We start from the raw sequence: 13,353 nt of genomic DNA, 5'->3' as shown, positions 1-13,353 counted from the left end.
TCGGGCCGCCTCCCAAGTGCTCCCCTTGCGACCCCCTTGGAGCCTCTCTCACCTTGAATTTCGATAAGGTGCGCTCTCCTTCCTGCGGGTGCAGGGGCGCGTCGTGGCTGGGCACCTTTCCACCAGGTTACTTCACTGGCGTGGGCTCGGGAGTCCAGGCCAGCTGAGACTCTACTCTTGAGGTAAGTCTTTAGTTTTAAAGAACGTGTGTCCGCAATTGTTGTTGCCCTGTTGCCCTTCTCCTTCTCTCATTGATGCAGAAGGGGTGAGGGAGACGTCGAGCTGATGGAGAGCTCGGCGCTATGAGCATCTTTGAATAAGGCTAACCTGTGCTATCCTTCCTTGCAGGTCACCGAGAAGTTCCTGGAAGAAATGCGGCCAGATGGAAGCGGAGCTTAGGATGGAAGATGTCCAGGCGGCTGTGAATTTCCAGGAGAGCTTCGGTAAGTAAGCAGAGTCTGGAGGTGATGGAATCGGAAGATGAACGCTTACTAATTGTCCTCTTCTTGTCTCTCCTCTCTAGGATGTTGCTAGCAGTAGAAGACGAATTCCAGGGAAGATTCCGGAGTGGTCGAAAACGGGATGCAGAAGGTAAGAAGGAATAACGGTGTCCTTCTTCTCCCTGAAGATGCAGGCCAAGGATGCTGCGAGCAGGTTTTGGTGAACGTCACCCTGCAAGTGCAGAACAACGCGAAGCGCGTGCCTCAGCTTGGGCGTGACTTAAATAGCCAGCAGGTATCCCAGGTGCCTCCAGGACCGACCACGCCCTGGATGCTAGACTGCATGATGCAGTTCCAAGTCGGTCCTTGTGGAGGCAGCCATGTTGGTCCATTCCCCAATGGAAACTCCACCTGCCATATGAGCCTGGCACCTGGACAGCTGAGAGGGGCATGAATGGACCCTTGGGGCCTTGCAGCAATACTGCGGCGAGGGCCAGAGGGTTAAGATTGTGACAGCACTCCCCCCTAAGGCCCCTCTCAGGGTGGTCCTTCTGTGTGGTCGCGGTTTGGTGGGGTATTCTTGGTGGAACCGCCGAATCAGGCGTGGAGTATGAATGTAATCACTGGGCTCCCATGTTCGGTCCTGCGGGCCATATCCTTTCCAGTACACTAGATAGTAGAGTTTCGCTCTAACATACTTGGAATTCAGGATGTCTTTTACTTCAAATTCTGTTTCTCCATGAATCATCACAGGCCCTGGTGGGTGTTAGGCAGAATCCTGTGCATTGCCCTTAGGGACCACTACACACAATTAAGACTACAGGTGGTAATACAAGTTTTACCTTTGGTACAAGCCTGTACTACTATTTTAAAGTGGTAGCAGTAGCAGAGCAGCCAGGCCTATCTCAAGAGTATATGAGCAGTAGCAGAGATTACGCAAAGGGACCACAATTACTGTGAGTCAAGCAAACACTGACTCAAGGTTTCAGGTAAAAAATATAAGCACATTTATTTTTAAACCATTTGTTATCAACACGACACTTCTATTAATTCGAAAAACCACACGTAAAATATACTACAACTCAACCAATTAACTTTGTACAGTATTACTCAAGGTAAGTACTCCGTGTTTGAATGGACTGGTGTTATGAAACAGAACACGTTACCGTGAATACAATTGAGATCACTTTTTGACAGTTCGGTCTACTAGATAAACGCGTATCCGCGGCAAGAAATGCTGCCGAGGCAAAAACACACTTAGCACCTGAGACACCCAGAGAGAGTTGGGGGCAAAAATCACAGGCGGTATGTTGGTTAGGCAGACAGAATCGAAGAACACACATAGACAGGAATTCAAGAGTCAAAGGGCCAGAGCCAAAGTCAAGTGACACCGGGTGCCTGTTGTCGAGGATCACACAGTCGGACAGTTCAAGATTCAACATTGCCAAGAGTACTTTGATATTGTCAATGTTCGGAAGCAAAAGTTATAAGAAGGAGGGAAAAGTAAGGACAAGCCTTAAAGTAGAGAAATAGGGATTTCACCCAAAACTCCTCAAAGAGGACACAGTAGCTTTCTCAAAGGATGAAGCTGATACCACGGCAGTTGTTCCTGTTGGTTTCCCGGAGACCCGCGCTTTCCTGCAGCTTCAGCGCAAAGAAGGATGATGAGGGGGTCCGCACCACACAGGGATAAGGCCAGCAGCAGCGACAATGAATAAAAGGTGCCCTCGTTAAAAACAGGAGAAGTTCTTCAGGTGGCTATCCGGACCAGTACTGCAGTGTGCAGCGATTTCGACCACGAAGGCGACCTCTGGCTGAAGAAGGTGAGCTGGTTATCCCCACCAGGCTCAAGGGAAGAAGACTTCGGACTGGATCTCCTTTTAGTCGTTGAAGGGTAGATAGCTCTGGTCTTCAGCAGGGCTTCACCGATACGGGGTAGTTGCAGCAGTCGACCTCTCCTCCACTTCTCGTCGATTCCTTGGAGTTCCAGTGGCGACTCTCTGACATCCAGCTCAAGAGACCTGCCTTTTTATGCGAAAAATCCCCATTCACACACACATGACAAAGTGCGACTTGGGTTTCCTAGGATACCCTGTGCAGGGGGTGACTACACCCCTCTCTCACATTCAGCCCACCTAGACACCCAGGTGCCTTGAGGAGGGCTTATAGGTAGAAGCCCGCCAAAAGACAGTGAACAAAGAAGGCAAACCTAGTTTGCAGCGCAAAGTAAAACACAAGAAGGAGTTTAACAAAAGGAAATGGTGAATAAACCGCACCAGAGCCAAACGAAAAAGGATTTGGTCAAGCGGGTTTAAGTTTGAGGCTAACACAAAGCCTACAATATTACCATGGTTATATAAGATAAGCGCGGTCAAAATTTAGGGTAGATACCACTTCCACCAGCCATGTCTAAATGTTAAAAGAGCGGAACAATGCTCTAGGAGGTACAGATAAAAAGAGTTAAGAGTTAACCCTTCCAGCACTCCATGTAAAATGGTGTGTACTGGATCTGTGGTTAAATTTGACTAAGTAAAGTTAATGGTAACTTTACCCTTTTCTGGGGGACAGTAGTCACCTCAGAAATGGAGTCGGTGGGAAGTCTGAATGACAACCCTGTGTCACTGCACTGAAGGTGCTGTGTGACACTTACAAAGAAGGGGGCTACTGAAGTGGTGTTCTCCATAGCTCACAATCTTAAAAACAGGTAAAAGACACATAGCAAAATAGGTGTAAGAGTGGGGGAAAAGCTCACACTCTTACCAAGTGGAAATAAATAACTCCAGAGATCCAGCAAAGCTGCTGAGGGACACACTAGGTAAGGGGAATTAGCCATAGAATGAGAATTCTCCCTAACAGTGGTGTAGTTACATAGGTTCCAGGCTGAACTGGTTTCAGGAGGGATACATGAAACACTGGGTGTATTCGCATGTGGGTTGGCAACGTCAGCTTTACCGCAGCTGGGTTTATGATGTATTCAATGGGGAACGGCCCTAAAAACCATGGGTGGAATGTCCAGGTTCCCTTTAAACGTACATGCTTGGAGGCTAGCCACACCATGTCCCCTATTTGGTAGTCGGGGGCTTTTGTGCGATGCTGGTCCGCATACTTCTCCTGTCGAGCCTTGGCTTGATGCAAATGTTCTTTGGCTCTCGTGAAGGCCTGCGAAATGGTCGCGTGTAGGTTCGTGCCGGCTGGCATTTCCAGAGTCGTAGGGATGTCCAGTTCTGACGTGCGTGGGTGTCTGCCATATACAGTAAAGAACGGAGTTTGCCCGGTGCTGCTGTGTAGCGAGTTGTTATAGGCATACTCGGCAATCCACAATAGATCTTTCCAATTCCCTTCCACTTGGTGAAGCATGGAACGGAGGTATTGCTCAAGCGTTTGGTTCGTCCTCTCTGTTTGATCATCCGTTTGGGGGTGATGGCTAGTGGATAATCGGATGTCTATTTGGGCCATCGAGCAATACTTCCTCCAGAAGTTGGACACGAATTGGGTACCTCGATCCGAGATCAGGACTGATGGGAACCTGTGCAGCTGTACCACGTGTTCTAGGAAGGTTCTAGCGAGACCAGATGCGTTTGGTAGACCTTTGAACAGGAAGAAATGGGCCATCTTGGAGAACAGGTACATGATCACTAGGGTAGTGTTATAACCTTGACAGGAGGGTAGGTCGGTGATGAAATGAAGTGATAACGTGTGCCAAGGAGCCGGCGGAATGTCCAATGGTTGTAGGAGTCCAGCGGGTCTTTGCTTTGATGATTTATTCTGAGCACAGATACCACAGGAAGTGATGAATTGAATTACATCTTTGCGCAACGTTGGCCACCAGTAACTTCATTTCACCTTGGCCAGGGTCTTGGCAATTCCCGGGTGGCCTTCCATGAGGGAGTCGTGATACTCTGAGATGACCTGTTCTTGAAGTTCTTTTACAGGCACGAATAGCCGATTTCTGTAGTAAGGCAGTTGGTCCTTAACACTATAGTGTTCTCCTCTTGAACCCCACTCTCGTAGTTGTTCCTGAGTTAATACTTGCCGGACTTCATACAGCAACTCGTCTTGAGTCATTTTAGTTGTAATGCCCAAGGGTCTTTCCCCCGGAATGATGGCCACGGGGTCAGGAGGTGTATACACCACCTCATCGGTGCCCATGCATGACAGGGCATCAGCCTTGGCATTTTTTTTTTTGATAAAACATTTTTTATTGTTTTATAACATTGTCAAGACAACCACAAAAAGAAAAAACAAAAACAATCGAGGACCAGCATGTCCAATCATAAATTGATATTAATACCTGTATCACCAATTACCAAGAACATTTCCCATGACCATCTATGTATTTATTCAGGTTTTCATCACCATTGTCCGTGGGCTTTAGGGCCCTCCCTCTTCCCACCTCCCCATATTTGGAGGCTTTGGTAGGACAACCTCTTGCATTGTATATTCAGCGCTGAATCATAGCACATGTGTCCATGTCCATTACCCATTGTTCCAGCATCGGGGACTCTGGAGCTCCCCATTTTTTTGCGATGTTGCACTTCATCAGGCCCGCTGCTGTGTTCAGTAGCAGCCTTTCCCACTTATTAAGATCACTCTCATCTGGTACAAACAGGATTAGGACCCTTGGATCCAATGGTATAGTGCGAGTGAGTATTCTAGTAAGTTCGTTGCAGCAAGCATTTCAGAAGGTGCGAATCCAGGGGCATGCCCATAGGATATGGAAGAAATGTCCCTCTTCCTCTCCACACCGGTGACAGTTCGGGTTCAATGCTCTCTTCCAGCCATGTAGCGTAGTTCTAGGGTAGTACACTCTGTGCAAGATTTTAAGTTGCACCAGCCAGAGCCTAGAAGAGATAGCCACCTCCCATGGGTGCATTAGCACCTGGATCCAGTCCTCTGGGTCTATCTCTCCTACATCTCTTTCCCATTTAATTTTCAGGCTCATCAATTCAGGAGGAGCGAAGGATGTGATGGCGTTATAGAGGATGGAGGTGCATTTGGTGGGGATGTACGCTGGTAACATGTTACGTTCTATCGGTGTGTAGTCCGGGCCAGTGGCATCTGCAGCTATATAGGTTTTCAGGGCATGGGTCAATTGCATGTAGTGGTACCGTTCGGTGCCCGGGAGTTGGAATTTAAATTGCATGTCTTCAAATGAGGTTAGTTTCCCATCTTTCAGGATGTCTTCTACTCTCAAAATCCCAGCCCTCACCCAACGCGGCCATGGCCCGAGTTTCTCGATTTCCCTTATGTTACTGTTTTGCCATAAGGGTTGTGCTGTGGTTATTTTATTTTTCCACCCTACAAACACATTTGCTTGTCTCCAAACAGTAATAATGTGTCTCAAAGTTGTTGGCGGAGGGGGTCTCTGGGGAGTTTGGTATATTAAGTGTAATGGGTCCATGTCTTGCATGGCAGCCACCTCAGCCCTAATGTGGGGTAGTCCCCGGTCCCCGTGAAGGAGGTCATTGACCACTGCAAGTTGTGAAGCCCAGTAATAGGTTTGGAGGTGGGGTACCTCTATCCCGCCCTCCCAGATCGATCTTTGGAGTGTGGTCAGTGCTATGCGTGATTGGCCTCCACCCCATGAGTTCCCTGAGGAGGGTCTCTACCCGGTCAAATTCAGAGTCTGGAATCTTAAGTGGGGCATTCTGCAGGACATAAAGGAATCTTGGAAGGGTCATCATCTTAAAGAGTGCGGCTCTACCCATGAGGGTCAGGGGGAGAAGTTTCCAGTGGTGAACATCATTGACGAACCGGTCTATGATCGGTTGGAGATTGTGCGTTGCATAGCTGGTAAAATCTGCTGTTATCCAGATTCCTAGCTACCGGAAGCCATGCTGCTCCAATCGGTATGGGCAATCCTGTGGATTAACCAGCCTTCCACCCTTCACCGGAAAGAAAATGGATTTCCCCCAATTGATTCTTAGTCCACTAAACTCACCGTAATGGATGAGCATCTGAGTTACTATAGGGCAGGTCCGGGTTGGGTCCCCCAGGTATACCAGGAGATCGTCCGCATACAGGGAGGTTCGATCTTCGTGTCCCTCTGGCCATCTGAATCCCGTCCAGGATGCACTCTGGCAGAGCCAAAGGGTGAGTGGTCAATTGCTAGGGCGAAGAGGAGGGGGTAGAGGGGGCATCCCTGTCGCATACCCCTGCCCAGATGAAAGGACCGGGAGGTCCACCCGTTCACCCTGACCTCTGCCTGGATGTTCTTGTAGAGTAATTTAACCCATCCCAGGAAACCGTCTCCAAACCCCATGCGTCTCATGACTTCCCAAAGGCTGTCCCACCGGATCGAGTCAAAGGCCTTTTCAAAATCAATTGCCAAGAGGGCAATTGGAGTGTCAATGATAGGAGCACGTTCTAGTGCCAGGTGAAGCCGACGCAGATTCATTCGAGTTCACTTGTGTGGCATAAAGCCACATTGGTCCGGGTTTATCAGAGTGTCAGCAACCAATTGCAGCCGGTTAGCTAAGAGCTGAGCAAAGACCTTGGCTTCACCATTAATTAACGAGATCGGCCTATAGGAGGCGCATCTCTCCTGGAGTTTATCAGGTTTAGGGATAACTACAATAGTAGCCTTGCACAGGTCTGGCGGGAGGGTGCCCTGTTCACGGGCGCCTAACAGCATTTTGTGGCGGGGGGAAGCCATATTATTCCTGCCTAGTTTTTTCCAGGTTTCGACCGGGAATCCAATAGGGCCCAGTGTTTTCCCTGTTTGTAGTTGTGCTAGGGCTTCGACAATTTCGGCTTCTGAGAGGTCAGAGTCTAGTTCTGCTGTCTGTTGTGCTGACAGAGTTGGGAGTGTTATATCGTCTAGGAGGGTTGGATCCAGTGACGAGGTTGGGGCCTGATATAGTGCGGCATAGAATTGGGCGAAGGCTTCTGCTATCTCGGCGTCTGACTGGCACCTCTCACCACGCGAGGTGATGATCTCCCGGACCCAGCGTTGTCCCTCATCCCTCCTCTCCAGCCAAGCTAACATTTTGCCAGCTTTGTCCCCAAGCTCGTATATTCTCACTCTGGAGTCCCAATGGGCTTGTTTAGCGTTATCTAACATTACGTTACGGAGGCGCTCAGTGGCTCGTTTAAGGGACTCTTGGGTCTGAGGGGTTGGGTCTAGGAAGTGTTTGTTCTCCACCTGGGTTATCTCCCCTTCTGCTTCTATTATCTTCCGGAGTCTTTCTTTCTTTTTATTCGCTGTCCAGGAGATTATCTCTCCCGGCAGCACAGTTTTATAGGCCTCCCATATTGTTACCGGTGTGTTTTCCCCAATGTCGTTGATCTCGAAGTATTTGGTGGAGACTTCGGTGAGGCGGTCCACCAGTTCGGGGAAGCCAAGATAGTAATTGTTCAGTCTCCATGTTTTAGTGGGGGTTATGCCCTGCAACCGGATTTCCACCAACAGAGGCGAATGGTCCGAGACTCCACGGGGACGCAAGTCTGCCGAAATTACCCTAAAGAGGTCTATGTGCGGGAGGAAGAGGTAGTCAAGCCTGGAGAGAGGGCCGTGGGCTCCCGAGTGGAATGAGTAACCTCTAGTTCCCGGGTGTAGCTCCCGCCACACGTCGGAAAGGCCTAAGTTGGATACAAAATTAAACAGCTTCGTAGGGGTATTCGGGTTGCGTTGTCTGAGATGGGTGCGATCCATGGCATTGCACATGAAGTCGTTAAAGTCACCTCCCAGAAACCACTTATCGGGTTGATGTTTGCCCATGAGGATAGTCAGTTCATCTAACAGCTCCTGCCCCAGTCCGGGTGGGGAGTATATTGAGACAAAAGCCAATTTCTCACCCCAAAGCGTTCCTAGGATTAAAACATAGTGACCCCGAGGGTCCTGTTCTACAATCTGCAAGCCAAATGGGATGCGTTTATGTATAAGAATGAGGGTACCCCTGGATCCCATTGTGTATCCCGCATGAACGGCGGCCCTGTAGTTAGTTCTCTGGAAGAGAGTACAGTGTGATCCTGCTAGATGTGTCTCCGTTAGCAGGGCCACATCGGGGGAGTGTCTACTAAGTAATTACGTAACCAGGCGTCTCTTGATCGCGGAGCCCATCCCATTTATGTTCCAGGTAAGCACTTTGAGGGACTTGGGGCATTCAGTCGATAGAGACTGGGATTGTGCTGGTGCCATCTAGCATACATATTAGAGGGGTCCCCGTGTATGGTGATGTGATATAACTCGTCCCAAGAGTGGTGATTGGATTGCTGTCTGAACATGCTGTAGACCCAACTAACCGAGAGCCATAGAAACCCTTGAAACCTGCATGAGTGCAGTGGTCCTAAAGCAACAAAAAAAACCTCCAAACTCACCCCTCCCCATACTCCACCCCAACACGAAGTACCTGTCGCCCAAACATCGCTGACACTCAAAAGGAGTAGGGTGTCAACTTAAAAATCCCTGATTGAACTAAACTAGAGAGGTTGGGGGGTTTCCCCAGACACGAGGGTAGTAGACCTCCGCTTGCCGCATTGTAAGTGTATGGAGCGCCTTATGTAAGTTACTGTGACATTCTGCGGCGCAGTCCGTAGAATGGTTTCGTACCTGCCGGTAGGTTCTGGGCCTTCAGTGGGGATCAGGGCGGGGGTCAGTCCCCGATGTCTGCCGGACGATCCGGGAGTGGTGGCTGGTCCGGTGACTGGCGTTGGTCCCCTGGTGGTCTGGGGTTTCTGCCCCTGTTACCTCAAGGTGCAGACCAGTCCCCCTCTATGTGCTGCTCTGCCCAGCGCCATGCCTCCTTAGGGTCGTTAAAGTGGACCGTTGTACCTTTATGGTAGATTTTGAGCTGAGCAGGGAAAAACAGGCCATACTTAACTCCCAGTGTTTGAAGTTGTCTTTTGAGCTTTTCAAAGGATTGTCTCGCCTTCTGTACTTCCCTCGTGTAATCGGGGAAGAAGGCTATCTTGGACCTGTTAAAGGTGATTGTGCCTTTGGTTCGTGCCTGCTGTAAGAGTGCGTCTCAATCCCTATAATTTAGCAGCTTTGCTATCACGGTTCGTGGGGGGGCGCCGGGCACTGGTCTACCTCTTGGCATGCGGTGTGCTCTCTCTATAGAGAAAAATTTGGAAAAGGATTCCGGGTCAAACAGATCTGCTAGCCACTGCTCCAGGAAGAGTTCCATACATGGTCCTTCTGCTTTCTCGTGGATACCGAGTATACAAACATTGTTACGCCTGGATCTCCCATCTCCTTCCTCGACTCTGGCCTCTAGAGTCTTGAGCTTGGCTGAGACTCCCTGGAGTTGTTGTTGCACATTATGTAGCCCATCCTCTGCATTGGAGATACGCTGTTCTGCCTCGCTAGTGCGCGCTGATAATTTTTGTAAGTCATGTCTGAGGAGGCATACATCCAGACTTATTCCGTCCATCTTTTGTTCCATTGATGAGCGGGAGTTCGCTATGGCAGCCATGGTGTCTCTTAGGGAGAGCATGTGTCCAGATTCTGTGTCTCCAGGGGGCAGCGGCTGGAGTTTGGGGGACTGTGATAGGGGGACAGTGTATTGGTCAATTCTGTTTTGCATGGTGGGATTCTTAACTTTTTCCTTCCCCATGCTTGCTGCCAGGCCCTGCAGACATGGTCTTGTTGCGAGGTTCCTGTCTTAATGATCGGGAGGCCTATTGCGTACAGGTCGATCTCCACTTGGTAGCTCGATGTCACAGTAGTGGAGTTTTAGCAGTTCTGAGGAGGGGGGTATAGTGTGGTTCTGTCCCAGTTGTGGACCCCAGGTCGGTGGCGGTCTACACTGTCGCACTTCTATTTGCAGCTGTAGTGCCCCGCTCACCCCCCCACCGCTCTCAGTGGCTGGGAGCGTTGGTTGGCATCACAGGAGGTTGGTGTTCTTTCGGTGGGCTATATACCCCGTTGTGCGACCTGCTCTCCCCTAGGTAGCCCAGTGTCTCACCAGTGGAGATTCAGCATTACTGAGGGGGGTATATTATGGTTCTGCCCCAGTTGTTGACCCCTGATCAGTGGCAGTCCTCCCTGCCACTCTTCTGTTTGTTGCTGCGGTGCCAGGCTTACCTCCCGCCGCTTTCGGTGGCTGGAATCATTAGTTGGTATCATGGGAGGTCAGTGTTCTCTCCATGGGTTATACACACTGTTGTGCGGCTTCTCGCCCCTTGGTAGCCCAGTGTCTCACCAATGGTGTTTAGGCTTTTCTGAGTGGGGGGGGTGTGGTATGGTTCTGCCCCCAGTTGTCGATCTCAGCACGGTGGCGTTCCACACTACCGCACCACTGTTTGCCACTGTAGTGCCCGGTTCACCCCCCACCGCTCTTGGTGGCTGGGAGCATTAGTTGGTGTCCCAGGAGGTTGGTCCCCCCTCCGTGGACTGTGTGCCATGTTATAGAAGTGTCTGGCACTATCACTGCATCACTGGTCACCCAGGCTTTGCTTAGCTTGGGTCGCGGGTTTCCCGGCACGGCCCAGCGCATAGGATTGTGGCTCCGGTCTTCCTCAATGCGCCTGCTGGCTGCGTAGTTATTTCAATTGGTTGGGGTCCGACTGGCTCCTGGGCCTCCTGTGCAGTGCAGTGTGCTCTGGGGCATGAGAGTCCGGAGCAGCTCGAGGATCCTCCCGGATGGGAGAGCAGAGGGGCCAGGCTTCACGTGGGGGCCTCTGATGTGTGCACTCACCGGTACAACAGTATCTGCTGCTACTATGCTGCTCCGCTGCTCCGTTGTTGCATCGGTTGAGCCCCTCCTGCCTCTGTGTGCCCAGATGGGCAGTTCATACACAGCCGAGCCGGAGTCCCTTGGTTCTCCGCCTCCACTCCCTGGAGCGCGGTCGCCCCAGCCCCCCGGTGGCGACCACGGGCAGACGTCTACTGCCTCAGTCTTCGTACCTGGAGACTTCCAGCATGCTCCAGCACCACAGCCCCTCGCTGGGACAGGCAGCAGGCAGGTGGGTCGGTGGTCCAGTCACTGCAGCAGCGCCGCCCCGTCCTTGCTCACAGCGCACCCAGTGGTCCCGCTCCGGTGGCCATCTTGATTGCCTGCAGGTCGGCGTCCACACCAGTCTTCACCAGCCTCCAGCTCCTCCACCACGGTGCGTTTCTTGGAGAGCTTGAGCGCAGTTGTCAACTTAAAAATCCCTGATTGAACTAAACTAGAGAGGTTGGGGGGTTTCCCCAGACACAAGGGTAGTAGACCTCCGCTTGCCGCATTGTAAGTGTATGGAGCGCCTTATGTAAGTTACTGTGACATTCTGCGGCGCAGTCCGTAGGATGGTTTCGTACCTGCCGGTAGGTTCTGGGCCTTCAGTGGGGATCAGGGCGGGGGTCAGTCCCCGATGTCTGCCGGACGATCCGGTAGTGGTGGCTGGTCCGGTGACTGGCGTTGGTCCCCTGGTGGTCTGGGGTTTCTGCCCCTGTTACCTCAAGGTGCAGACCAGTCCCCCTCTATGTGCTGCTCTGCCCAGCGCCATGCTTCCTTAGGGTCGTTAAAGTGGACCGTTGTACCTTTATGGTAGATTTTGAGCTGCCACACTTCGGCAGATGTTTTTTGGGGGTCGGCAGGTACGGAAATGCAGGTATTATGAACCGGATATCAGCCGCGGTCGCGGGAGCTCAAGTGGCTTACGTCTATCTCATCTCACAGTTGGCCATGCCCCCCAGCCTTGCCATTTTTTACTCCTGGTCGGTATGTGATCACATAGTCGTACCCCGCAAAGAAAAGAGCCCAGCATAGTTGTCGAGAAGATTGAGCCTTTGCACTTTTCAGGTATTGTAGATTTCTGTGGTCCGTTATCACAGTGATTGTGTGTCTGGCTCCCAACAGATAGTGTCGCCAGGCCTTGAAGGGGGCCTTTATGGCCAGCAGCTCCTAATCCGTGATAGCATAGTTGAGCTCAGGTGGCGAGAATATTCGTTACCAGAAAGCCACAGGGTGTAGCTGGCCGTTCCTTTGCGATAATACAGCACCCATCGCCATACTGGAAGCATCAGTCTCCACCAAATATGGAAGGTCCGGGTGTGGGTGTCGTAAGATTGGAGCGGTGGTGAATTTCGCCTTGAGTTCCTGAAAGGCTTTTTCGGCCTCCTCTGTCCATCGAAACGTTTGTTGCACTTCCTTAATAGCGAAGTGTTCAGGTGTACCATTTGCGAGAACCCTGGGATGAAACGGCAGTAAAAGTTCGCAAAACCTAGCATGCTCTGGACTCCCTTGAACAAGCTTGGAGCTGGCCAATTGAGGACGGCATCAAACTTGTGCACATCCGTTCGTATTCCTTTTGGAGTGAGGATAAAACCCACAAACTCTACTTCCGTGACGTGGAATGAGCATTTCTCAACATTGGCGTAGAGATGATGTTGACGGAGCTTGGTAAGAACGGCCCGTACAAGCCTGACATGATCTTGTTCAAAAGCCGAATACACCAGGATGTCATTGATGTAGACTAGGGCGCAGACATCAATCAGCTCTCTTAGAACATCTTTCATGAAGTATTGGAATGCGGCTGGGGCATTGCACAGGCCGAACAGCATCACGTGGTATTTGTATAAGCCGTATTTGGTACGGAACGCCGTTTTCCACTCGTCCCCTTCTTTAATGCGCACAAGATGGTAAGCACCTCTAATGTCCAATTTCGTGTAGATTTGGGTTTCCTTGACTTGGTCTAGCAGTTCCGGGATCAGACGTAGGGGGTAGCGGTTCTTGATGGTGACTTGGTTCAATGCATGGTAGTCGATGCAAGTACTCAATTCTCCTTTCTTCTTTGGTACGAAAAATAAGGGAGACGCTGCCGATGACTTCGAAGGGCGGATGAAACCGTTGGCCAGGTATTGCTTCAGATATGTTTTCAGATGTTGGTTCTCAGGTTCGGTGAGCGCGTAGATATGGCCACATGGAATTCGGGCTCCAGGTATCAGATCGATCTGGCAATCGTAGGGCCTGTGGGGTGGCCAGGTATT

Source organism: Ambystoma mexicanum, chromosome 6p (genome assembly GCF_040938575.1).
Source record: "Ambystoma mexicanum isolate Mex_15411 chromosome 6p, UKY_AmexF1_1, whole genome shotgun sequence".
In the NCBI taxonomy this organism is placed as follows: domain Eukaryota; kingdom Metazoa; phylum Chordata; class Amphibia; order Caudata; family Ambystomatidae; genus Ambystoma; species Ambystoma mexicanum.
Note: the sequence above shows the minus strand (reverse complement) of the source record.